This window comes from Pithys albifrons, chromosome 5 (genome assembly GCF_047495875.1).
Source record: "Pithys albifrons albifrons isolate INPA30051 chromosome 5, PitAlb_v1, whole genome shotgun sequence".
In the NCBI taxonomy this organism is placed as follows: domain Eukaryota; kingdom Metazoa; phylum Chordata; class Aves; order Passeriformes; family Thamnophilidae; genus Pithys; species Pithys albifrons.
Window position 1 is genome coordinate 10,146,543 of NC_092462.1, and position 14,860 is coordinate 10,161,402.

Consider the following 14,860-nt stretch of genomic DNA (forward strand, 5'->3'; position numbering starts at 1 on the left):
TCTGTCAGCAATGCACAAATAATGGAGAAGAGTCACAACATTCAGAGGGTTGGTGGAAAAACTGAATTCACAAATTCAGCAAGATATTGAAGTTCCATGATAGTAACAGGTCCACAGGAGTCTCTAAGTGACAATTAGACACACTTTTTCTAAGAGACTTGCCCTGAACAGGACATAAAAGATAAAGCATTTCAAAGGTGAATACTCACTGGAGGCAGGAAATTTGCTTCCAGCTGTATTACAAAGGCAAGATGATTTTATGAACATTTTGCAACTTGCAAGGCAAGTGCAGGCAATTTTCTTCTGAGATGCTGTTGAGCCAGAGGATTTCTGAGTAAAACAGTGATGACAGATGTGGAACTGCCCTTCCTGGTACTCTTCCCTCAGGAAATCTGAGGCAATTTGCAATGAAGTTTAAAAGAAAAATGCCCTCTAGCTTGTATACGACAGCTTCTGTAGACTGCTGGGTTTTTCTTTTCACACAGTCTCTATGGACTGGCTGGGGACCAAAGGAAGATGAATCTCACAAGGTTAGAACCAAGCAGTTACCTTCTCTGAGTTGGTTCATCAATGGTTAGAAACTAGGGCCAAAAATAACTTCAAGGTAAGTTTGTTGATCTCCTGATGCTGAAAGAATTATTAGACACTGACATAGGTCACAGTGTAAAATAAATTCATTCTTGTCTTTCTATCTACAAAAATCCAAAGCTCTTCCTCCCTTTCAGCCTGCTGGAAAGTAGCAGTATTTGCCACAGATACCATTGATTGCATGCTACTCAAACACATACTACAGGGGAAAAAAGACAACAAGAACTGAGAAGGGAAGGAGAAATCCTATGGCCACCTTGTACTTTTGTAGTTCCCTTCCAATACACACTCAGTGTGGTAAATGACTGCTTTGCAGCAAAGCATTAAACCAAACACAGAGAACTCAAATTACCAAAGTGTTACCTGGCTTTGGACTTAGAGACAGTAGATGTTCATGATTTCTGTAAGAGTGAGAGGCTGAAATAAGGAAGCAGTGTACAATACTCCCTTCTTATACAGTGGCAGAAGATGACAGACCATGGAAAGCCAGTTTCCTGAGCATTAAACCCACTATTTTGCTGACTGCTTTCTAAATGATGCTTGTCAATCTTGTGCTTGTAAGTCTCCCAGCACTGTAAGCCATTCATCTTTAGTTTGTGTTCTGTACAAGATATTATTGCATGCACTTCTTGCTTCAAGTGCTCCTGATGATTTTGAGAATAATTTGCTTTTACTTATATAGAAAAGGTCAGTACTTTATATTCTTCCTTTGTTATTGGTGTTTGGCATATATATCATCCCTTCTGGAGAAGAATGAATGGTTTGATGACCATTTATATCCACAAAACTCTCACAGATTATTCCAGACAGGAGAGTGGGACAATGAGGTGCTGCAGGAGAGGCTGAATCATCCTTCCAAACAAATCTCAAAAAAAATGGTCACCAGGTACACCTTGGGTGACCAAGATAACACCACTTAATAAGTACACTCAACCCCAAACACCTGGAAGTTTGCAATATCCACAGTTGGTTTAAAATTGTTGCTTGAATTAAGCAACAGTCAGCACATTCATAGGACAGCAGTCAGTAAACATGGGCAATCCTTGCTACCCAATCCAGCCTGATGAAATGCAATTAGATTGATTTCTTCTCCCTCAGAATCACTCCCTCTGGGAGTCATCTCCCAGGAGACTTCGATGAAGCTATTTGTTGGTACTCTATGGGAATCAAATATGCTTCTGCTGCTTGTCACTAGTACTGATTTTTTCTCAAAGTACTGTCCTCTACCTTGGGTGAGTTCTAACTCTTCATCAGTTAAGAGTACATAAAAATCAAATTTTTAAAGATTTTATTCCAGATAATCTTTTTCACTTCTCTCCTCCCTCCTACCTATAAAATGACCAACACTCCTATTCAGCTAGAACCACATAAACATACATACAGATTAGAAACAGCAAGCAGCAAGAATGGGAAGAAAATTAGAGGAGGAATTAAGTGAAAGCAGTTGAAGCAGTAAATTTTTTTCTGATGATTATGATAAAGTTTTGGTAAGGTTCACAACGTCAGGAGAGGGATAGAGGGGTGGGAAGGTCAATTATCCTGAGCTATAGAAAAGGAAGTCTATTTTGGCCAATATGTTTTGGCAGATGGCAGGGACAATGTGACAACCTGTGGAGGTGAAAAGATTATTTTAATCTAGCAGGCAAGACCTTGGCATGGACACAGAATTTAACAGTGAAGGAGTAGGATGCCAGAGGACATAATAATCTGAAATTTTTGAGACTGTTTCTGTTGAGACATCAATGTTTCAGCTAATGCATTTTGCAGTTTAGTACTTTACTTCCTGAGGGAAGCACAGCCATGTACTCCTCTAGTTGTTAGTGTCTGCATTTCCCTCACAACCCCTTTGCAGTATGTAGCAAATTGTTGCTGTCTGCACCTCTGGACACAATTCTGGGCAGGAAGTATTCTGGATGGTAACTATAGGTGCTCATGTCTACTTGCAGTCCAACACAGGACTCGTGGACTCCTACCAGATGGATACACCTGATCAGACTTTCTGCACTAAGTTCCCAGCAAGTAAGCTTGAAGTTGCTGAGAACCAGGACCTAAACAGATCCACAGCCCCTGGGTGTCTGATCATGCAACTCAGCAACACTAGGAGGCAAAACTTAACACACAGAATATTACTAACTAGTGAAGTTAAATGCAGTGGGTTGAGCAGGGGAGGGGTTGGTCAGGAACACTGAAGTTCAGTGAAGGAGTAGGAGGGTCATAAGAGTTTCCAAGGGACAAAATTACCAAAGTTATCAACATATTGTATGTCATACTCAAAATTACTGCGTTAAGGTTTTTCTAATGCAGTGTAGATGCTGGAAGAGGGTAAAATCTAGGCCCATTTCTTGGGACTACAGACTTTCTCATGAAACTTTCACTACTTCCTGCTTCAAGGCAGCATGTCAATACTGCAAGCAAATACTTTCTGGAAGCTTTAATTTGACCATTCCATACTTTATCTAATCTAATACCAATGCAAAGGCTCTTTCAGTAGAGGTTATTATAAACAAGGCTCAGTCAAGTTTGCAATTAGCCAATGATCTTTGAAACAAATCTGAGAGCTGCCTCTCATTCTAAATGTCCCTTTGGCATAAAGGCTTTCAAAAACTGCTTTTTGTGAACACATGGAAACAAAGATCAGAAGAATACTTTAATGCCGTTACAGGCAGTTGAGCAAGGCAGAAAAACAGAAAATGAAACTAAATCAACAGGGGAGCCGATGCCACACAGGCTGTGTTCTGTGCAGCCTGAGAGCCTCTTCACTCGCATGCACCAACACAGCCAGTTATACCAGGCCACAGCAGGGCGTTAGAAACATCAAGCATATCAGCAGCATTGCTAATTCTGAATCAGATATAGCATGGCTTATTCCTTCATTGCTAATGGAAAGAAAGCCTGAGAAATGATCCCATCTTCTCTAGTAACATGTGTGCAATCTGTTGCTGCCAGCAGGAATTCATGACTGAACTTTGGGCCTCCATCCCCCTTCCCTCACAAAGTGGAAAACATCTGAATAATGGTGATTAAGTCAGAAATTAACAGCAAAATGCTCATATTTGATGTTTAAGTTATACGCTATATCTATACCTTGTGTGTATTAGAGCCTCTCTCTAATACTTTAATAGCCCATTACAGGAGAGGCTTAGCCCCAGCCCTTCACTTGCACGACCTCACATTAGGACCTAGCAAGCTAGCAAGGTCAGCCTGACCTTGGGGCAGCCCAAAGGAGGAGGTAAACAACCCAAGACAGCCACAGCCTGTCACCAGAGGTTGGGCTGCCCAGCGCGTGGCCAGGTTGTGGTAGGTGGCTTTCAGTCCATGGAAAGAGACCCTCGCCTCATGCACAGACCACTTGACCTATCCCTAAGCTGTCCCAGTTCACGTCTACCCCAGAAAACATTATATAAACTGTTCATCCCCCCAATAAAATTATGTTGAAAGTTCTTTTAACCCACTTTGGAGCCTGGACCTTTTTCTCTGTGAGAATTCATCCAGGTATCCGGCTGAAACCCAGGGTGTCGTCGGGGATGGGCAGGCTGGGACAAGGAAAAACCTCTCGCTACAACAACAGCTGAGCTTTTTCCCTACAGCCCATGCTACAGAAATATCCCGGTGCTGCAGAGTTCATCTCAGGTCCTTAGCACCAGTAAATGCAACCCCTATTGATTACATGACATTGCTGAAAAATAGGGAAGTCTGTCCAGGTTGTAAAGCAGGCATCAGAACTCTCCAGTTTTGCACACACAGAGCAGGAGACATGCTTAGGTCTTGCACCAGCTCTCTTCTGTTTGACACATTCAACTTTCCTTTCCGTGAAATGGGAGGTGGGAGGCACTGTATGCAGGGCTGATTCACATTTCTCCTTGGTTCAACACTGGAGACACAGCTCAAGTGATTAGTCCAAGGTCAAGTAGCAACCTGAAGGTATCCACAGACCCAACCAGAGATCACACTGTTGCTTTGACCACTGGACAGTGTGATCTCAAGTACAGTTACAGAGCTTTGCAGCAAAAATCCACTTCAACTCAAGTTTCCCCAGTTTAATGCATATTAAAAGCTAATTTAATGCATATTAAAAGCTAAGCAGGGCTTAGATGGATTTTTTTTTTTTAGTGCAGGAACCCATTCTTATTACAGGCCTCCTGCACTATTAACATAGCAGCAGATAGTGCAGCCTTGAGTGCAGAGGCCCCCAATTCATTTTCTTGTCAAAGCAAAGCTAACGCTATAATGGCCATCACTGCTTTGAAATTGCTTACTTTTAAAAGCAGCCTCTTATAAAAATATTCAAGTAGGAGTAGCATCCTTTTTTCTTTTTTTTTCAAAGTCATTTTGCCCCTTTCCTCCTTCTTTCTTTCTCTGTAAGAACATGGAATTAGAGTAAGCACAAGATATCTGAAATATTATGGCTTTAAGAACATAACTAAAACACTTGGAACACTATTAATTCCAGTACACTGGACATGCACATTTCAGTACATTTTTTTAACAGATAATATCCAGTCTTAAAAGCTTATCCATAAATACAAGGGTAAACTTTCCTATTAGAAAGCTACAAGGATTTCCATGATTTCCTCAGCTTGTTCACATACATCTAGTTTCTCAGCTTTGTATTATGTTAAAATAATTTGCTCAATATTTTTCTTATATTATCTTCATTCACAAGGCAGAAACTGGGAGACAGTTCAATAACATGCTGTTAAATAACATCTAAACTTTTTTTGATCATTTAAGTTGCATATTTTTTAATAAGCATATATTTAACAAGGTGATGTCTTACTCTACTTCCTCACATGTAAATCTATTTAAGGGAAATATTCAAGGTGATTTTTCAAAGCATCTGAAACTACCTGCTAGGTACATTATATGCTTTTCTAGAACCCTTGTGAAGACTTAAACTGCATATTCTTTTTTTTCCCAGCCCTTACCTTCCCCACATAGAAATTAGCAGGTTTGGAAGTAGTTGTGAGGACCATCCCTGCTGAGGAGTTGCCTCTAGAAGATCTGGTTTGTGATATGCATCACAGGACACTGCAGCCCTGAATCACTGTATCAGCATATTCAGATCATCTTTAGCTGCATAATGAACTTAAGATACTGAAACCAAAATGCTCACATAACGGCTATAGGGTTTCTAGACTTAGATGACATGACAAGGAACCTGTCTGAGTATCACATATTTGCAATGCAGGTTTCACTAGAGCCCAGATGCGGAAGAGTTTGCCAATAAGGGTATTGTACAGACCACAGTGCTTAATGTTTAGACTAAAATTTCACATATCTTTTAAGTCCTCGTATGGCAGACTGAGGAGAGATATTATCTGTGCATAGTTCAGCTGCCTAGAAGCTGACACATAACACCATTTAAGCTAGTAAAGGTGTCCACACCATGCTATGTGTCACAGTAACAATTGGTAAACATGTCCTTTGAGTAGAGCAGCTGGAGTCAGACAGGGCACCCTATCTATCTTTTGGGGGGTAAGCAAAATCTTAAGCTTTTGGTACCAGAAGACTGATTTTGCTTTTGCTCCTACACTGCACTGCATATCACTCATTGACTGCATTAAACACAATTCTGTTTGCCTTTCTGTTTGCCTTTCTATACTGCTCTAAGTTCCCTACATCCTCACCATCTATTGCAATGGAAGGGTTGGAGGTGAAGGTCTCCAGGAAGGGAGGATACCAGAAAGTACTCTTACCAAATTAGCCATATAACAGAGAACTGTGATTCTATTGGTACTACAGCCTCAAATGTTAAAAATCTCAGTGTCAGTGGATAGGTCATTGAGAAGAGCTGTCCATGACCGAAACTGCCTTTTGGCAATGTCCAAACAGGAATTTTGGTTGTGGTGGTGATGGGGTGTTAAGAGGCAGCCAGCACATTGCCAGCCTGTGATACCATACCATTGACAACTGGTTTGTCCCAGTGTCTGGTGAAAGCTGTGAAACATATAAAAGACTTCTAAAAATGTCTGGCATTCCATCACCCCATTTTTCCTCTCTGGTTAATACAAATAACTCAAATAGTGTGGGGGGAAACACACATGAAAGATGACCTAGGGGGAAGATGCCAAATAACCTGCTACTGAATATGTGCTGCCATGCAGATATCCCATGGCATTGCAGCCCGGACCATCAGAGGCCAAAGCCCACATCATCCATCACCAGGCAAGACGTGTAGTGCTGAACTCAGAGTTTGTGTTTCAGTTTAAAGATTTACATGTGTTACATAACAAAGAAAAACAAGAGCAACCTTGGATGTCCTTAGAGGTAGAGAAAACATGAAAAAATGAAACAACTGATTGTATTCTTAAAAACCAACAGAGAAACCGCTCAATAAAAGGAGAGAATCAGCTCAGTTTTTGCAGATTTCTTAATGGAGTAGCAGGTCATGCTCTGCAATGCCCAGATCACTACACAGAAAACAACAGTTGCTTTTACATTTGACCTGTGGGTATGTAGGAAAGAACATCAGCAAAAATGTTGCACTCCTGTTTAACAACAGAAATCAAGACATAGCAGAGTGGATCACTTTTTATCAGCTGCAGCCACTGCAGTGAAACAACTTCTTTCCCTCCTTTAAACAGTTCCTGTCAAATTGGCATGATTATTAGATATATGATACTACAAAAAACAAAATGATGTCATGTGTAACACAGGAAATCAGAGAAAACTGAAGCTTTTCAAAGCTAAAGAAAGTAGTAATAACAGACTGTGCAGAGCAGCTTCTGTGTGACAAGGCAATGAAAAACAAATCCTGAAATAAACTAGTGCCCAAACTGAAAAAATATTATTAGGACACTAACCTGAAAAGTTTTAGTAAATTAGCATACACAATGATCTATTCAAACATTAACTAATTGTATCTATCTGGATCAAAACTGATCAGAAGTTTGTCACTTAGGCAGTTTCAAGAAAAAAATTGCATTTTGTTAAAAGCAAAGCATTTGATAAATATACAGACTCTGACAAAGTCCAAAGCTTTAAGAACATTCAGTTTTTAAGTCTCAAATGGTATTTCACCTTTTTTGTTTGTGTATGTCACATATGAGCCCATAATTTTATATTTGGCTTGCTGTGCCTTCTCCAGTGGATATAGCTGCAACAGTTGTTCACATTCCCTGCTAGGTATGATGTTTTGCCTACACTCACCCAAAAATGCAAGTGTATGTTTGTGCTGTAAGAAAGACTCAGACAATGGTTTTCAGCTGTATCCACTCACTTTCCCCACACCAACCTTCCCCAACCCAAGCTTTAATGCTCCCTAGAAAAGCAGCAGTTTGCCAGGACTAACATTTTCCATCTCTAACAGTGTTACACGTATCATAGTGGTACCACTGTCAACAACATCCAAGTAATGCCCCGAAGAAATAGTTCTATATTCAGCAAGAAGTTGTATCTTAAGGTTCAAGATAACAATCATTCCACAGCTCATACACCTTGCCTTGCTTGCAAAATTAACAGAATTGAAGGATTCATGAAGAACAGATGATGACACCATGTAGGCTGGGGATCTGCAGCACATATCCTGACTTCTCATCAGTCCGTGCAGGCAGCTCTCCTCCCCTTTGCAACTGAGGTACAATGAAGGAGTGGTTGCTTTGCACCATCCATCCCACTGTAGGATCAACATGTGGCCAAGGACTAACCTGGGCTCGGGAGTGTGGCAGCAGTCGCTCTTGCCACAGTTATATATATACATGTATGTGTGTGTATATGTATGTACACATATGTGTGTGTGTATGTGTGTCTATATATATAGGTATGTGTGTATGTATATATATATCTTATTTGCACAAAGGAGCTGAATTAAGATGAGTTATCTTAATGAGGCTGTGTCTTTTTGCATGTTTGATTTTGCAGGATTACTTATAAGCTATTGAAGAAACAGCCAAGCATGAATCATACATTGAACTAGTATAGCCAGTAGAAAAGAAAGGCAGAGATGGACTGTGAAGAAACAATCTTGAAAGCTTTCAGACCAGGTACAATCTCATACAGCTGTGGTGATAGACATCGTACTTCACCAAAGAAAGTATGTTCCAAGAGAATGCCAAAGGTGAGTGTTAAACAGCAAAATCACAAAGCATCAAATGAACATATGCCGGTGGCCAAAAAGTCTATGGCAGCCAAGCTTTCTTCATAGCAAGAGGTACCATCCACACTGTAATGCAATCCACTCTAATCAGGCTTTACAACAAGTCCAGTTTTCAATTATTCAAGTCTTTTCAATTTATCACCTTGTGACTTCACCCAAAAAGAATACAAAAAACCAAATCCAGCATTTATTTTGGTGTACCTCTCATCCCTTGACCTCTTCCCCCCTGCCCCTTCCAGAAATTGCCAGCACAAGTGAATACTTGCAGTGTTTCTGTTCCGTAAATGGTTTCATGCTTAGCAGCAGGCACCAAAAAGGTTCAGTTCTTGCTCTGATCCTGTGTTTATACTGAGCTGGAGGTGGTTTTAAACCATCTTCCATATTTGGGGTCTACTCAAAGCTCAGTGACCTAAGGGCAATCTACTGATGCTCCATCTCCTACGTCTACAGAGAGGCCCTTTTGAGCCTTGAACAAGTAAAGAACAGCCGTAATATGCTCCTTCTGTGCCTCACAAAATTTAGTGCAGGAACTCTGTCCTGTATACCTGTCCAGAGAGCCACAAAGTGGCCTTACTGCTACTGACAGGCCTGGAAAAGAGGAAAACAGAGAAGGAGAAATCCCATTTCCCTTTACAGGCTTTTTACATAATGAACTGACTTGTCTGAAACAATGAAAGTCTCTGCTGAGATGCATCACCCCACTAAAGTAACAGCCTGATTCCTTGCAAGGCTTGTGTGTCCTCTGCCCTGTGTCAGTGAAGGTTCAACCACGGCAGGTGAGCTGAGCAGAGTGGGGCAGACCCACAGCAGAAGTCATCAGTCTCATAGAAACGAGCAGTTGTGACTCCAGAGGTTGTACCAGTGAGCAGCACTATGCAAGAAATGACAAATTGAGAAAAATCTTCCTTAATGGATGGCTAAAAAAATCAAGAAAAGAGAGAGAGGCCACTCGAGGCACCTAAAGCTGTTAATAGTGACAAGAGAAGAAGGTATTTCTGGTTAATCAACATCAAGGTCAGAGTCTTGTGGAATAAATTTCATATACAGTGAATAACTCACACAGAGTGACGGCATGTTTAGTATGAACCCTTGGCAAAGATTTGTTTGCGTAATGACTCTTCTCTTTTTTTTCAGGCCAGCAACCTTTAACTGAAGAGAGTTCGTTAAAAGAGCTAAATGTCACTAAAAATGTGCTGTTAATCCTCCTCATCAACAAATGTTAACCACCAAGTGACAATAAAGAGTAAAAAGAAAAGATGTGGCTCCAATCGGGATTATGCTTGGTAAGTGTGGAGACCCCCAAGACTCTGTAACAGGCGGCTCTCATACTGTTTCTCCAAATATATGTCACCAGCACTGATTTTGCAGAAGTGCTTTGATGTTCGTTTGCAGACGGATACACTGTACTTTTCCTTTGGCTTGTGCAAACAAAGAGAGGCATTTTGGTTTTCTCAGCAAATACTGTCAGATGTTTTATGCGCAGCAATGAAAATTAAGTAAATCTTTCATATTACAAGTCTTCTTTGCTTGAAATAAGCTTGGCTCAGCTACTGGTGGATGTAAAGCAAAAACCTGTAATTTTTTTTCTAGAGAAAGAGGTTTACAGATGTCCATAATGCTTTGAAGACCTCAGTGTTCACTGACTTTAATAATCTCTGTGGAAGCTATTGGGAAGCAAGAGTTGTGGAAAAAAGCACATTAAAACTGCCTTGAGCTCTTTCCAGATTCTGGCCTTTGCTGCACACATCCCTCCTAACTCTAGATCTTCTCATTGATCAATGTAACAAAGTTGTGAGCAACTACTGTTCTCAAGCAAAGTTTTCTCCTTTGATTTCATGCTGAAGGAGTATGTGAGTATTCAAAAGCTTACCTGTTCATAGTTAGTTCAAGTAAAAAAAACAAACCTCACATCTAAGGACAGTTATTGCTCTCCCATCAGTGCTAACCTCCCTCAGGCTATGTTATTCTACTTTTTCCCATGGAAAAGCAGCTTGCAATCTCCTCTCCCTACAGATTCATTTTAAGACCAAGCAGTAACATTCTCAGGATGCCTGGAAAAAATTCTGATTAACAGTAAGTTTCACAAACTTGAACATTTTATAAAGTACAGTTGTTGAGCCTTGAAATTAGTAACTTTTCCCTATTTAAACAAATATTAATTTTTAATTACTTCTGCTAAAAGCATGTTTTCTTTATCAAAAGTTCATTTTTTCAATTAAGGATTTTGCTAAATAATTGTTTCAAATACTTCATTTTTTTGTTATCATTTATTACAAAAATAGTATAGATAAATGTGTTCAGATATATTATATATCAATTATATATGCTATTTATAAGATAGCATAGATAGATACAAAATAACCTTAGTCTCTTCAATGCCTGAAGGCTTTTTAGGGTATTTCAGTAACATTTATGCCTATAGGAGTGGAAGATTTTTGGCCATTTCTGTTGTGTTTTCCTTCAGTGTTGAGTAATCCAGTTCCTTAATATCCTGGAATCTGCAGGAAATTACAGTATAGCTACATCTGTGTTTGTGCAAGGTTTTCCTTTTTTCTTTACTTTTTCTTTTTAATCAGGGTTGGAGTCATTTTGAAACACCTTTACAGATCCACTAACACTTTGTTTTACTTTTGGTTTTATACTAGCTGCTTCTTACTGCAGCAGTTAACAACAGAGAAGCAAATACAGCAATTTCTTTCCAGTGCAACAGCTTCTCATGTTCTGCAGTTTCAAAACACTTGGGAGAAATGTGCAAGGCTTGTGAACCTTATGGAGTATTGCAACTGAGGTGAAGTGGAAGGCATGAAGCTCCAATCCAGCTCCACGGGGCTCCCTTTTTCAGAAGCTACTCAGATCTTCCACTGCTCCTTGGTGGAAAACCTACAAAATAGTTCATGGTTTTACGAGTACTGCACATGGTGTAACAGACTTTCTCCACTACAATTTTAAAGGTATTGCTTCTGATCTCATGAGAACATGAAATGGTCTATTCTTTTTAATCTTCCTGTTGCTGTTCAGATCAAGCAGGGATTTCAGTTATGTGCCTGTAGGTGATTTTGAGCAGTTTCCACAAGCATCCAGCATTACCATGACTATTTGAAATTAGTTATAACTAAGATTCCAGCAACACAACCTGGGAAGACTGTGACCCATGGAATTTAAAGCAACAGTAATTCACCTTGTTATGAATGGGAGTGCCACTCTTTGCACTGCCTTCCTCCCCCCATATGCAGTCCGATTTTAATGCCCATCTTTCTTCTCTGCAGATATCAGGCAAGTGGTCTTATCTCACTGAGCAGTGTTTCACAGCTACATCCTATTGCAGTCATCATGCTACTGACAAATAAATAGAGCTTTGCCAGCATTTGAAGCAGGCTTAGAGAAATTCTCTCAGTAAAAGGATCTAACTAAAATAATTTGTGCATCTCTATTCCACTCAAAATACTGTTACTCTGCCATGTTTTCAATAACAAAAGCGAAGTTCTTCCTGAGTTTTGATCATGTTCTATACATTATATACATATACAAACTGTAAATGAGTTCATCTACAACTGCAGTTACATAGGAAAAGAGAAAAAGGAAGGCAGGCAGGATTATTTCATATTTTAAATTTGTAGGAAAGTGTTAGTTAATCAGTGAAGTGGAAGCAATATGAGTATCTCCACAGAAATATAGATTACTTCAAGATCTGCAATGAGAGCCAGTTGGATTTGGATTTTTCCTTTACTATAAACACTTACTCCAAAGCAAAGTAGAATCCCAACTTTCAAGAATCTTCATTTTACACTTTTAATAAAGATACATTTTTTCTATATGTATAGGTTAGATGCTTTTCTAAAGGTCAAAATAAATGGTTATTAAACACAGGCATTATTAGCCACTCACTTTCATCTGAAATGATAAACAGTGAAGATCAAGAGACCCCTGGCAAAAGTCTATACACACTCCATTTCAAAAGAAAATTATACTTTTGGCATAATTTCAGTAGTCCTGTATGTTCTAATGCTGCTTCTTAGAGTTACACCATTCATGAAACCATTCAAAATTCTTGAAAATATAATTCACAATCACATTATCATCTCATCTTCTCATAGTCAGCAAAACTATACATAAATGGGTACGGATCCCCCGAACACAATTTTGCATGTGAGCACACACTCATCCATATTGTTTTATATTTTAATATATCTTGCTTTTAAATTCTTAACACAGATGTAACTGAGAGGATCTCTGGTAGCCAGAAATTACAAAAGCATTAAAACAGCATTTTCTTTTCAAGAAGGGCAGATTTTGGTCTTGTCTTCCGGTATAAACTCAGGGCAACTCTACTTCAGTTAGTGAAGCTTAAGCAGTTTAAAAAACTGAACAACATGCCTCTTTTTTCTAGAAAGCAAGAGTCAACCTTTTAAAGTGTGTTTCTTTTTTCAGTGGTTTTGAGCCTTTGTAGGTGTCTTGAATCCAGTCAGACCATGAAAGGTTGATAGTCATGATTATATTGAAAAATATGTTTAAAGGAGGCTAAATCCTCCTTTCACAAACTTCAGAGGTGCCCAGTACTCCTGGTTCCTGCAGAAATTTGTGGCAGCTCCCAGGCAATTGCCATCATCTCACTTCTCTACTCAGGTACCTATTAAGAGGGGCATTCTCCAGTTTATTCTGCAACTTCTTGTTCTTCACAAGAGTTACAAGGTAAAAAAGGACATCTAAAATCAGCACACACGTGAGTTGTGCTTACAAAGACATCTCCCAAACCTGTCAGGTCCTCAAAGGGCACATTTTCTTTCTATAGATAGAGCTGGGATCCACAAAATTCTTTCATGTGTTTTCCATGTGCAGCCAAGCTGCTCCCCCAAAATACCCAGCTGTATTTGGTACACATGACAGAGAAACTAGACTGAGGGAAGGATGAAAACTTCCTCTCTGCTCTTTAGAGACATGGTTAACAACTTGATTTTTACATTGCCATTCTCTAAGTAGAAGAATTAAATTAAATCTCTGCACCTCAACAGAAACACCAAAGGATAAAGTTAACCCTGTATGGGTAGAGCAACGGGATGGTCTTAATCACCAAACACTGTTCAATGGGAATAAAGTAGATTGTTCTCCCTGTTCATCCACCACTCTCTCATCAGATGCCAGGAAATACTGAGAGAAGGAACAGCTGTGCTTGCACGCTTGTCATGAGCTCTAAGCATGCAATTATGCAAACTCATTTTTGCATGTAGCTGACTGTTATTCCTATAGCTACTCAAACCTACATACAGGCTAATCTCACAGGTATTTTGCTTCTTGTGCCTTTCCTTCTGTTGCCAGTATTAGCCAAATTGCTCACAAGGCACTGCAGAAACTCAAGACAATTGGTAAGGAAGTCACCATTTGATATCAGGGAGTCACAGTCATTATATGACAAAACTGGGTCCCTCCATAACATAGAGTTAGTAAGCAATTTGCACTCCAGCAATTCACTGCAACACCAAGACTCTCCTGCTCTTGCTACCCTTCATATCATTAAATCAAACATTCGTGTAAGGTATTTAGGACCTGCTTGCCGGATTGCAAAGGTAGATGTTGTTTTTGGCTCTCCCAACCAGAGTTGAGCCCTGAAGTAAAGCCAAGACCTGTAATCATTTGCCGTGGCTGAAACAAAAATAAACATACCTGGTACTGTATGCACTTCTGAGGTAATTACTGCCATTAGATCACAGCCTGGAAATGAATTTTAAACTATGCAAAGAGACTGAATACAAAAAAACCCTATGTTAAAATCATGTTAAAGGTCCAATTATAACATGTCAGAGCAAGGATGACTCAACTGAAAGAAAGAACTGTAGCTCTAGCCCATCTTGTCAGAATCAGAACTGCAACACACATGATAAAGTTAAAATGTTTCTTGTTAGGGGATGACCTGCAGGCCCAGCAGGAATGAGTCAGGCACCCCATTTGAAGTAATTTGCCTTTAAGAAATAGATATTGTGTTCTTCTAGCCCAGCTTAAGGAGTACATTACACCTACTATCTGTTCCTCCCATTTGTGTTAAGTTCTCTCTGATTTCCTCCCTCCACTGCCACACATGCACTTACCAGCTGAGTATCACCCAGTCCAACCTCGCTTCATCCATTTAACTCCTCTCAGACATCAACAGCCCCAAAAGGGAGACTTTAATTTGTTTGTAAGGGT